The following is a 13,063-nucleotide window of genomic DNA, read 5'->3' as shown; positions in this document are numbered from 1 at the left end:
TAAAAACAAACAAGATTGAAAATTTTAATTTTTTAAGTTTGACTACCTAAAAATATATAATTTTTATTACTTAAATAATTCAAATAACTATTACTTTAGCCTCCATTGTTTGTAGAAGTGAAACACGCACACCTACACACGTCACACACTTGCGCGATGTAATTAAAAGTTGCCATGCAAGTCTGCGGCTGAGCTTGGCCATTAGCATAACGCTGAAAAGTATGCTATGTATAATTTAAATGAAACACCGCATCGCCATTTATCAAAACAGCTCGCAAAATGTTAATTATTATGTTTTATTGCCCCGAAAGTCAGTGTCGCTCCACGACACCACCTCGCCCCCTCGACTCCTTACGTGATTTTATTTTTGCGTTCGCCTGTGATTTGGCCGGACAGTTTGAAATATGCTGCCGGCATGTGGTCGGTTGACCGGGCCAAAACCAGAATTGCCGGGAACTTAAATCATTCGCCGGCTGACAGCCACATACAGCACTGATATACGGAGGCCAGACTTTTATATGCATACAAAATATAATTTTATAATGCTTTCCGGTCATTGGTTTAAGCGGCGCCAAAGTCAAGTGTTCGTGGGAAAGAAAGTGTCTGGACGAGGAGTTCAAAATAATTAAAATTCAAATAACTTCATTAAAATTTAATTCGAGTGCCAGGGAATAGCCAGTAAGTGGGAATGCTCTTGGCTGCATTTCAATTGCAGCAATTGCGATTGCCAGTGCCAATGGGAAACGCTAAAATAAGCAATTGCCAGGCACCTTCAGCAAAGAAATCGAGTCAAGAAAGGTAAAGCGAAACGACGGAAAACTTCAGTTTTCTTTCTCTGCTGGTGGCAGAGGAAATGGTAACTATTTTTCAATTACCTTCTTTGCACGCACGTTTGCTTAGCATTCGGCTCCTTTGAGCAGGATATTTGCCAGAGATGCTGTAACGAATTGGGTAACTTTATAGCTGGTTAAATTATGAGTACTATCTTTATATAAGAACTTATTTTTTTATGGGGAAATAAATTATAATTGGAATGTTTCCCCCTTTGGAAAATTTTGAAATCTCTTTTAATGAACAGCACTCTAAATGGTTTGTGAATATCAATTTCGTCTAAATAAACATCAGCCAATTGTTATTCCAGCTATTCATTTTCCTATTTATTTTCAATTGAATTTTTTGTGCCATCTCAGTGCACGAGGCATGTTTCAAATGCCTGCCACAGATACACTCTCGGTGGCACACATGGACTCGGTTGAGTATGTTAAGTATTTGTAGTTAGTAGTTTTTCAATCAGCATGCCACGCCCACATTTCCACAACAACGGAAGCAGCCCAGGAACTCCCCCGGCTGCATGGCTTAGTCCTTACAAAAGCCTTCTCCTCGTGTTTTTTTTGCTCCCTTTTAAATTTCCCCTAAGCGGAAATCTATTTAAATTGAATTCTATTCTTCGGCCCTGCAACTCATGCTGAGGTGCATCCCTTTCTGCAAGAATCTAGCTCTCCTTGGACCGAAGTTTGAAAAGTTTTCGCTCAGCAGATCGCTCTGTACGCATTGAGAATTATATTAAATCCATGGCTGGCATTTCCATTTCAATGGATAATCATTATAAGAGTGAGCTGATGTTTCTTCATGAGCTTCTTCAGCTGCTGTTCTCTGTTGCTGACGGCACTTGCTGCCATTGCTGCATTGTTGCTATGGAAGCCATTTTGCAGCACATGGCCACCCATACTATATAACTTAAATGGAAAAATATGGATATGAGTGCCTCGCACACATGCTTATGGGTATTATGCATTTTTCACACATTTGTGTAGCATTTGATTGTGCTTCGTCTAGGTGTAAATACTTGCCTCTGGCATTTGCACAATGTTGCACAACGCAGCGTATAAGTAATATTTATTCACGCTCTGCCTTTGTCTGCCCTGACGGTATTTGTGAGTGTGGCAGTGTGTGCACTGAGGCATTCAGCATATGCCAAGCATAAACATAAGCAGGAAATTCATTTTTCATTTGTTTGCTCAAAAAGTTCTCAGTTCCCACTTCCCAGTTCCCGGATCCGAGCTCTGAGTTTTGAGAGCTGAGCGATAAAGATGCTGCTGCTATCGCTGCCACTACTACTGCCTCTGCATTATAAATATTCATCATACGCCAGGATGCCCGAGCAGAGCACTTATTATACACAAATTAAGGCAAAGGCTTGAATTTCTTTATTTTTTGTTATTTCGGTAGCTAGCTGCTCGGGGAAACCGACGCCCGAAAACAAATTTGAAATTCCAACTAACGCCCGACGCGTTGAGTGAAAATGCATCGCAATTTGCTTTGCCAAGGCAGTTCGACGGCCTTTCTAGCCGCGGTAACTACACACAAAAAAATGGGTTTAAATGGATTGATATCTTTTTTAGAGCGATTTGTAGATTCTGGAGATCATAAGTAAGTATCTAAAGGCTTATAAAAAGTACATATAGTACTTGTAAATCAACGTTAACTTTTTAATACTATTTCTTACTAAATGGTGTAAGGAAATAATGTTATGAATAGTCTAAACTCTATCTAGTGGAAATCCTAAACGAGATCCTTTTTGCTATTAATACTTATTATTTATCTTATCATTATTTATTTGTAGATGTGTTCATTTTTTGTCTGTCCCCTTCGGTGTTGTTCAGAAGGCCATAAAACATCAGCTGTTTAACGCACGGCATTTTGCAAATTTATGTCTTCAAAAGAGTTGCACAGGCACACGTCTTACGCCTCTCCCCGCTATGCATATATGTATACTTTATATGAGAAATATGAATACATGGCAAAGTTTATAGTGCGCGTATGCATAGAAGTCGGGTTGGGTCCTTGAGACGAGCCGTCTGCCTGCTTGTATCCTGCCCGTTGGCTGATGGCAAAGTGCACGGCTTGTTTTGGCAAGTGTTTTTTCAGCGGAAAGGGGGGAGATGTTCTTGCTGCCAAAAAGAGTTGAATGGCTCTAGCTGCTCCGCGACGAGATGAATAACTTGGCCGGGATTTGGGGCTGTTATCTTGAGCCTTGGCTGTTGCTAAAGTGGTTAGTTTGCTCTACTAAAAACTCTAACAGCGCTCTCAAAATATTGACTACTTTTGAATATATTGTTAGCCACTTGAGCGAGAAACGCCAAAAGTTTAGGTCTGAAATCAGGGAAACTCGTGTCTTTTATGGTGCATTATATAAGTTAACCTAAGGTATGTGTATTATTATATTTTCCAAATTAAGAAAGCCTGTAATGGCTTTTTCCATGGCCTCTGGCCTGACAGTATACTGTTTGCTTAATCGTTTGAGGCCCTGTTAGAGAAAAAATATTGTCACACGCCGTAAACATTGCAAAATATTTTCATGGGGAAGCCAATCTTATCGCCACGGCTATTAACGCAGCAATCCGGATCCGGGGAAGCCAAGTTAAGGCCGGCAAAGCGTGCACGTGGCCACTTTGATGGGCAAGTGTCGACGTGGCATTATCAGTGGCATCAGGGCATCATCATCAGCCGGCTGTAAACTACAAGAACGATTCAAATCCAAACAAAACAACCACGACAAATGTTTGCACGTGCTTTACCTTGCTCCATAAAGCAGAGCGAAAGCCAGAAGCCGCACAGACAAATCCCTCTGGTCTTGGCCCATTGGTATCTTCTGGCCAAGAGATGGCAGTTAAGTTGTTCTCGCTGGGCACAAAAAAAGTTGAGCTCCTGAATATAAACCAAAAGTGGTTTTTAGGCCTTAAATTGGTTGTCCAATTTATGCTTACTCCCGGGTGAGGGAAAGATTCAAGCAAAAAAGGAAGCATTTTGGCCAGATTTTTCAGTCAATAGATGCTGTGAAATTGTTATACCGGTTTTTTGCGGTTGGACCCTTTTGGCTAAGACGTAGGATACTTTACTCTTTTCAGAGTATTTATATAGAAGTGTTTTTTTATTAATAAATTCTGATTGATACCTTATAGTTCACTAATAATCAGTAATCACTGAACAATCGTAAATAGGAACTGTTTAATAGGTTTACTTGCTAAATATATATATTATTATGTATATTATTTGTAATCCTTTTACCTTTACAATTTATATAAAAACTTATAGATGAAAAATGTTTAATTTTGTAAGATTTTTTCTAAAGGATATAGCTTGGTTGTTACACTTTAGTAAAATATATTAGATCTGTTACTAGTAAGCAACATTTCACGGCCAGCCTGCTGATAGCTTCTTTGCCAAGAGACGACAATGAATGTCGAATGTGCTAGCACAAAACTTTTGGGATTAGAAATGATTTCTTATGGCTTCCTGCCCCATCCTGCCAATCGAATACAGTCTGGTATGCTTTCTGCTTTCTGCCTTTTGATTTATGTTGACATGCTGTGGTTGTTGTTTCCTGGCTCGCTGTTTTTGGTATTGGCATTGGTAGTCGCATTGGTATTGGTCTTGGTTTTGGCCGGGGCTTGGGTTCGATTGCCAAAGACCAAGTGCACGCCTCAATGGTCAGGTGGTTGGTCCACAAAAAAAAAAAAAATATAAAAAAAAGGGAAAGGAGGTAAAGAAAGTCGAGCGAAACCTAACCAAACATTTCTTGGCAAACACTCGGCCATTTTTCATGGGGTTCATTTCATTTTAGTTGCTTTTTATTGCGAGTCGGGACAGTCCTAGAGGTACAGTGGAAATCGAAAAAATTTTGGTAAGTTTTGTTTGTTTCTTAAGTATTAAAACTGGGAAAGCAAATAAAATAAATATTTATTAAGTTTTTAAAAGATCTGCAAAATGTTGTAGTGAGGAAAACTAAATACGACTCATTTTTTTTATATTAAATGCTCTCTCTCACACATATCTTAAAACCTAACCCACTGTTGCAAGTTCTTAGCCAAGTTTCACGTGGCGTACGTTTTTGTGGTTCACCTCGGCTTGGTTCGGACCGCCTTGCGGATCATTTTCTTTGCTGCCTGGAAATGCCTTCGAAATTTGTCACACTGGGCCAAGGAGGAAGAGCGAGGCGGACTCCAAAGTCAAAATGGCGTCCCGGAAGTGGACAACATTGTTGCATGTCCTCGTTGTTGCTGCCACAGCTGCGATTGCTTTTGTTGGTGTTGTCAATCGCAACCGCATTACATGTCAATTACCGCGTACTAAACTCTAAGAGGGCTTACACCAAGTGCGTCCTGAATGTGGACTTGGCCACTTGATGGCCTTTCAAGCTTCCTGCCAGGCTTTCTCAGTATTACACTCTCACCCTCTGGCGGACGCTTTGAAGTTTTTCTCTTTTTTTTCAGACAGTTCCCAGGGAAGAGAATTTGTGGCACACGAGTTTAATTTATGGGGCTCGCAGCTATTTTGGCTGCCAAAGCGGAAGTGCGGCTGTCAATAAGGATTGGCAGTCAGCATGCGGGTTAGTTCAGGCTTTCACTGCCAATCCTTTTCCCTTCTTTTTTTTGGCTCTTTTCCCCCTTTGATAGAGATTGACAAATGCGTGCGTGTTGGTGACTCTCAAAAAATGTCTAAGCTTCTGCTGCTCTGGCTCCTCTTTACAAAAAAAGTGAAATGAAACGTGGAAAAGTGCGGTCTTTGGGTGGCAGACAAGAGGGCGTAAAGGAGACCCCTAAATAATGCGCAAAATTTGTTAAAAGGACAAGCGTAATAAATCCTTTCAATGGCACCCACAACTTCTTGATAACTTTTTAGTGAGTGATATTTTGTTAGTGATGGCCGGGGGCCTAGGAAATCCTTATTGCAAGTCGGAAAAATTAAAATTTATATCAAAACTTGCTGCTGACTGATGGAGAGTGTCAGGAAAAACTTCTCGCTCGGAAATCTTCCTGTTGAGTGATATGAAAGGGAAGTTATTGGCTGAGATGTGTCACTCGCACAGAGTCGGAAATTGTTGGAATTTTTTATGGTTCGAAGGGTTTTATGATGTGTGTCTGTAAGTGATTTTATGTAAAGAATCTCAGGATATGATATTTTTAAATCCTAACTTCACATTTAACGCAAGTTTTATTTTGAACGCAATTTTGTTCCAATATAAAGTTCAAAAGGCCTTCGGCTATTTGCTTTCATGCTTCACATATTGAACATATATTCCATTTAAAATAATGCCCCGAGTAGAGCCAGATTTATTATTTTGTTGCTCTGTGCATTGATTTACAACGCTACAAAATTTAACTTCAAATTGAATTTTTATTCTTCATATACATTTTTTTTTAGTTTTGTATAAAGGGCACAAAGTGAGCTGGTGCAACATTTTAAGTTATTTCCGAAAAATAAATTGTAAACAAAACGTTGCCCCAATAATGTCGCAATATGTTCATTTATGCTCGTAGCTGCTCTTGCATAAATTTCCAGGAAAATATTTACACCACGATGGCAGAGGAGCTGCCTGCGAACCACTCCACTCCACTCTACTCCCTCACATGGTTGCTGAATTTTAAAAGCTGTCAGATGCTAATGCAACTATCTGGAAGCTGCCAATTCTGTTCTACGTTGAACTTGCGCTCGGGCGCTTTGGAGGTTCCTGTCCGTCATCGTCATCGTCATTGGGATGCCAAACCAGAGCACATCCCAACCAGGTGAGCCAGAGCTTAGCCTCGTCCCTAGACAGGGCAGTTTGGATTTTTGTTGCACTAGCAAAAATAAGGGATTCGAGTTTTCTAAATATACAAAAACTCAGTCTTCCTTTCAGGATTTATACCTTTCACAGTGTAAACCAAATAAAAGAATGAAGACTTCATATCAGAGCCATAGTGTTTTCGAAAATTTTGAACAGACCCTGAGCGATGGCGGGTGCTTGGGACAGGTGAGGGTAACTTGGCCAACTAACTAACTAACTAACGGTCTAATGCATAATTTGTCTGAACTTTTGGGCACCGACACGGTAAGGCGTTAAAGCCTCGGCAAAAACTGTTAGATTTGCTGTGGCTTTGTCCTTCTGCGGTAAGCCCAAAAACTTTCCCATTGAATTTCATTTCATTTTGCGGCTTCACTTCTAGATGTGTTCATTTGATTTGAATGCGAATGAGTCCCTGAGTCTCCGGGGAGAGGGACACAAAAAAAGGCATAAAAGTTCCCACATGAACTTTTGCCTGAGCGGATTGAGAGGCGACGGTGCAGGAGGCATTAAAAACCCGGCTGCCCATAAAATCCAGGTGAACACGGCTCTAATAGTTCTCAGTTCTCAAGTGTCTGTTCGCTGCTGGCATGTATGTATGTTTGTATCTGCCCTGGTCTTGGGATCTAGCTCACTCATACCTTATTCCTCACCCTCAGCCTTAATTTATGCGTATTTAATAGAGTTTTTATTGTTGTTTGCAGTTTGCCTGGAAAGTTCTTCCTCGTCTTTGATTGAATATTTATGCGTGCCTGCATGTAGCCCCCTGGCTCGTGAGTCCTTGCTTTGATTCTGAATTCAAGTTTGGCTATGAAAATATCAGGCTTACCCCAAAACTTGTTTTACAATTTTCCTAATGGTTACCCATTGGTACGACGAAGTTCGAAAATATTTGGACTGGGAACACGAAATTATTCGGCTAATCCCGGAGATTAGGTTTATTTTTTTGATTCAGCCCATGCCGGGTCACGTTCCTATCGCCAGGATCTAAATGTCACCAAAATCTTTTGGGTAATTGAAAACTTCCAAAAATTAGAGCGAAGCCATCGCCAGCACACATCCCAATTCCAAATTCCGCTCATTACACCGACCTCATCTTACATAGGAAACTTCCTGCCCGTGCTATTATTTTGAAGCTACTCGACTCCATCCGCGGCGGGAATGTCAGGTTACATTTTCGCATAAAATTGAAATTACCGAAAGTGCGTAAGGAAAAATTAAATTTCCTCTGAGCAAATATTTGAAACTAATTATACCCAATAGACTGGGGTGCTTGGTGGGTTGAAATCGGAGGCGTCGTCGGAGCTGAAGACGCTGTCAGTGTACATCCGTTCGTGATTTAAGGAGCAGCCAGGAGAATATATGTATACATCCTGTTCTTCAGGTGACATTACAGAAAGAAAAATGTTCTACCAACAGAAAATTTCAGAAAATTGTTTAAATAAACTTCAAATATCTGCAAGATGTACTGAAAGGTCCCTTATAATATAATTTGGTTGTAAATTAATATCGATTTTCTCTAATTAGAAAATAGTCTAATTTTTTCAGTGCATTATCATCTCTAGACAATGCCACGGCTTTAAACATTAGACTAGGTTTTTCGGTTATAAACAAAATACGCGTGACTTCCTCTTGGAGCCATTAAAGCGACACATCCTTTGAGAGATGGCGCGTGTACGCTTGTATGTGCTTGTGTCAGGATAAGGATAGGAGGAAGGGCCAAGCAAAATGGATTTAAATTGTTGATTAGTGCAGGGATAGCGGGAAAATCAACAGACAGCACCTGCGCCTACCGCCTTGTGTGCTTGTGTGATTTTGAAAAATAATCATAATAATGACGGGCATTGTTATGAAAATTCCAAATGCAAAACAGAGAAACTAAGGCACAAACAAGCTGAAAAGCAATTTGTATCCGACTGGTGTCCTTACTCCCACCACTTCATATGTGTTTGTGAGCGACCCTGGCACGCACACTTATGCCATGCATTATACTTAAGCTTTATGTTGCTTACGAGCTTAAAACACGCTCGCACTTTGCATTGTTTTCGTTTTTGGTTTTAAAAATTTCATGAACTCATTGAGACGTGTGAAAAGGTACCTTGAGAACGGATCCCAAAGATGGTAATCCTGTTTTCGACCAAGTCACTGCCAGCGACAGCAGATCAAAGAGTCGCCTCGCCGGCTTTGCCCAACTCGAGGGTCCTGCTAAGAAAATTGCGCTAAAAATGAATTATTAGCGCTCAAAAAGTACGCTAAAATGTTGGCAGTCGGCCCTTTGTCGAAATTGCAAGTTAACCCCCAGCCATATCCCGAAAACCAACCTTTTACTACGCTGTTACCTTCTTTTCTTAAGTTTTTTAATGCTTTTTTTTTGTTCTCAATTTAGTTAAGAATTATGGCTGTAAGAAATGAAAATGTGTCTGCGTCGAGACTTTGGGGTTGCGAAAAGCCAGACCTCAAGCATTCCCTGCACGACGGAAGCGCAGAAAACTTTTGCCAATGTGGATGCTTTCGAGTAAGTGAATACGTTTTCAACATTTTCAGTTGGTTAAGTAAATTGGCAGAGCGCAAATAATAATAAGTTCTTCTTAAGGGAAGTTAATATTGATTGGGATGGTTCTTCCACATATAAATATTGTTTCAAAAAAGAAATATAGAATTAGAAACCCGGCATACCCCAACAAAATAACTTTCTTTGAATTAGTGTGTTAAGAAAAAGTCCATATATTTCCCGTCCAGAGTATGGTGTACACTTTTGACAGAAACAAATGAAAATTTTGATGCTGTCATTTGTTAAATTGAATATTTCCCAGTCAAGAATTCCTCTAATGGAAACAAAAGTCTTGACATAATTTCTAATTTCATGTGAATTGCAATTGCATATTAAAATATGTACTTATGGTAACGTAATAGGGTTTACAAATAGTCAACAACCGAAACTGTCAACTCAGCTTTTGGGCGGTGCCGGTAGGCGGATAATAGAAAAATGGGAGGCAGGCAGCCAAGGCAGAGTCAAAGTCTTCAAATTGCATTTGCTTTTGTTGATGAAGTTTCCCTCTACTAATTATGTCAAAATTTGCCTCAACTGAGTGAAAGTCCACGAGTGGAAAAATAGGGGGAAAAATTACCCCAAAAAGAGAAACGAAGAGCTGGGAAAAACTCTCTCTCTTCGGGGAGTTTTCCGGTGGCTGTTCGTGCCTCGGGTCCTTTGGTTTCTGTGTCAGTCGGTTAGCAGTCAATGTGCGCGGCGGCCGATCCTGCAAATTAAAATGCCACATCTGCTGCTGCACAGTGTCGGGATAGGAACGGAGGGAAAGTTTGCGGGACGGAAAATAGGAGGAAAATGGGGAAACTGTCGCATATTAATGACACGCTAGGCAAATGTGTCATTTTGACATTTTAACAGTCTGTCATGCAGTCACCGAACCACGCTATTTATATAAAAACAAACATGGGAGGCTGCAGCTGTATCGCACAACATGTATATATGTTATATGTACATATGGTATGAATGTGGGGAAGGGCCCAAGGAAAAAGCCACCACCGGCGTTGGCCAACTTAAATGTGTGCCATTTGCTTATCACACATACTGTTGGACGGACCGTCAAATCGGGCAACTGACACTTGCGGCGCACAGATTTGTCATGCATGGATTTATGTTTATGCATAGTTTTGGCCAGCCGAAGCATCGGTCCGATCCTGATGCTTTTCTGATCCCATTCTCGTCACTATTTTATTATTTCTGCACGCCTTCCTGCTTATATAACTGACAGCGACACGTAATTGTTGTGCAAATGGATTAAAAAGGCATTTGTCAAGCGGTCTGTCCGCTGTGCACAGTGCGCTCGCCGCCAGTGTCTCCCGCCATTTTGTGGCTGCCATTGACCGCGCACCGACGATGAAGAGGACGTGGATGAGGATGTGGATGTGGATCTGGATGGGAATGTGCATGTGGATCCAGACTGTGGCCCCATTGCCTTGCATATTTAATTAAAAAAACAATTTTATAATTTAAAGAGTTTCAAATACCGTATATTACCTACACTTCCAATAAGGCATTATGGAGTATTATTGATTTTTATAATTCTTACTATTTCGCAATAGAGAGCGCTCTTTTTATGAATTATTTTATTATTACCTTTCCTTTAATTTTATACTAATAAAATAATCTATTTTCCCACTAATATTTTTTTTAATTACTGGCTAACCACTTTTTAGTATCATTATTTTCCCAAGTTTACTGAAAGTCATTATATTTGTTCCTTCCCCAGCCGACAATCCACATTATTTTTTCTGTAATCCACATCCGTAGATTCCAGGTCCTTTTCCAGCCCTTATCTATCCGAGGACAAGCTTACACTTAATTTTCCTTGGGTAAGGGCGAACCTTATCGGGTAATCAGGACACCGTCTGCGACAGTGGAATTATCCATAATTTGAGCAGCTGTTTGCCTCAAGGGGCGGGTTACCCTACTGTCCTGGCCAGTTTTGTTCTGGCCATGGCTTATCGCTAATTGTGGCCGAGGCGAAGGCAACGCCAAAGTCCAAGGACCTTTCATGTTAATTGCTCCCTCCATCCCATCATCCCGACCTTTAGCTTTAATTGAGTTTATGCAAAATGAATTCATGAACAATATACATTAATTTTTCCAATCGCAGATATATGGTAATTGAAAAATGTCTATAAAAATTCTTAAATACAAACAAAATATTTTTCATTAAAGCGGCATAAAAATGTAAGCGGATTGCTTTAAATTGGCTTATGGTGAAAAGTAAATATTTTGTTTCAATTAAATATATCGAATTTAATTTATATCGAAATAATTATTTCTAGAGATTTTAATGCCATAAACATTGGATTTATTTTATTTTCAAGCTTGGTTGCTTTCCTTTCCTTTTATGCAATTTTAGGAGTTTGGGTTTTCTTGGTTTTCGGTTTCACCGCCTGGCTAATTCGAAATTAATTTTTGGCCTTTGTCTGCTCAGCATCAGAGCACAGCTTTCTTTATCTGGCTAATTAATTTATGTACTAGTCCTGATTCTGTTTCTGTTTCTTTCAAGCACTGGCTTTTTCTTTTTCTAGCTTACGGCTGATGCGTATTAGTTACAAATTTATAGCTTAACCATTAGCCTGGTTATCCTTGCAGCCATTTTGCAGCTGATTTCAGAGTTTGTTTAATGGTTTCGTGTCACTTGGTTGGCGACCTTTATTGGCCTGCTGTTGTTGCCCCGCAAGATGCAACGTTATAATAAAGGCGCCAAAAGGTAAATAACAACAATGGGAGTCGTGAAAAACCAAAACAAAGTGTACAAGGTGAAAGCAAACAGCACAAACAGAAAACGGCAACAACCGACCAGAAACTGAAACTGAAGGACACTGAAGGTAAACTAAATGCACAGGAAGGGTCCGAAAAGGGCGGGCAAAAACTGCGAGGGGTGGCCACTGGCCAGCCCCAGATGATAACTCAGCGTCCAGTGGAGGACGTCCAGCATAAACTAGCACCTGAGTGGAGGGGTCACCGGGTGGCCCGGGGTCACTCGGAGCGAGTGGGTTGCTCGCTTTGTTTGCCCAAAGTGCCAAAACACTAATTTACTTTTTTCCCCTCGCACTTTCTCTTTTTGGCTTTCTCCCTGAAATGGCACTGAAAAAATTCATTAAACTGTTTTTAGTATAGATTAAAAATAATATTTGTATGGAAAATATGAAAGTTCATCATGAATTTAATTATTTTACGTTAGGATTATGCATTGATTAGGTAAAGCACTCATATATTTGTAAATTTTATAAACTAAAATACTTCAGAATCAATTGTTTAAAGAAAATATAAACCTCCTTCCTGCTTATATTTTGTGATTTTTTTCGAGTGCTACTTTAAGCCCAACTCCGAGGGGACTTTCTTCTTTTGGCCAGGATTCAACGTGTTTTTTTGCTCTTTTCCTTTTGGCGGCTGCCTAGGCTTAGGCTCGATTATAAAACACAGATGTGCCATCACAGGGTAAACACACTTGGGTCTTCGTCATTCTCCTCAAAGAGAGCGGACCAGAAAACACAGAAAAAAGCCACGGCGCCTAAAATGCCAAAAATTTTTAACCAACAGTTAACAGACTTCGTGGACATGGCGACAAGGATACACCGAGTGGCAGAGCGGGTTGGAGTGGGACTGAAGGACCCTCGGATGGCGTGTGGTGGCGCGGCCATTGACAAAAGGACAATTTTCTCCTCCGCACTTTTCCCCACCCAGCTTTCCGCTGATGTTGTTGTTATTTCGGATTTTCATCTTGGCCTTCTTGTCTGTTGTATTTTAAAGCTTTGGCTTGTACTAGACGCTGGGAATGTGTTTACAACATAAACAAAAATTCTTGGTGGGGGCTAGCGGGTGGTGGATGGTGGGTTTGGTGAGCTGGTCGTTGGCAACTACTTGAAATTGTTGAAATGGTCGCCAAGCTTGGCCCGAGCTGC

The sequence above is a fragment of the Drosophila bipectinata genome, chromosome 3R, assembly GCF_030179905.1.
Source record: "Drosophila bipectinata strain 14024-0381.07 chromosome 3R, DbipHiC1v2, whole genome shotgun sequence".
Lineage (NCBI taxonomy): Eukaryota > Metazoa > Arthropoda > Insecta > Diptera > Drosophilidae > Drosophila > Drosophila bipectinata.
This window is presented reverse-complemented; position numbering follows the sequence as displayed.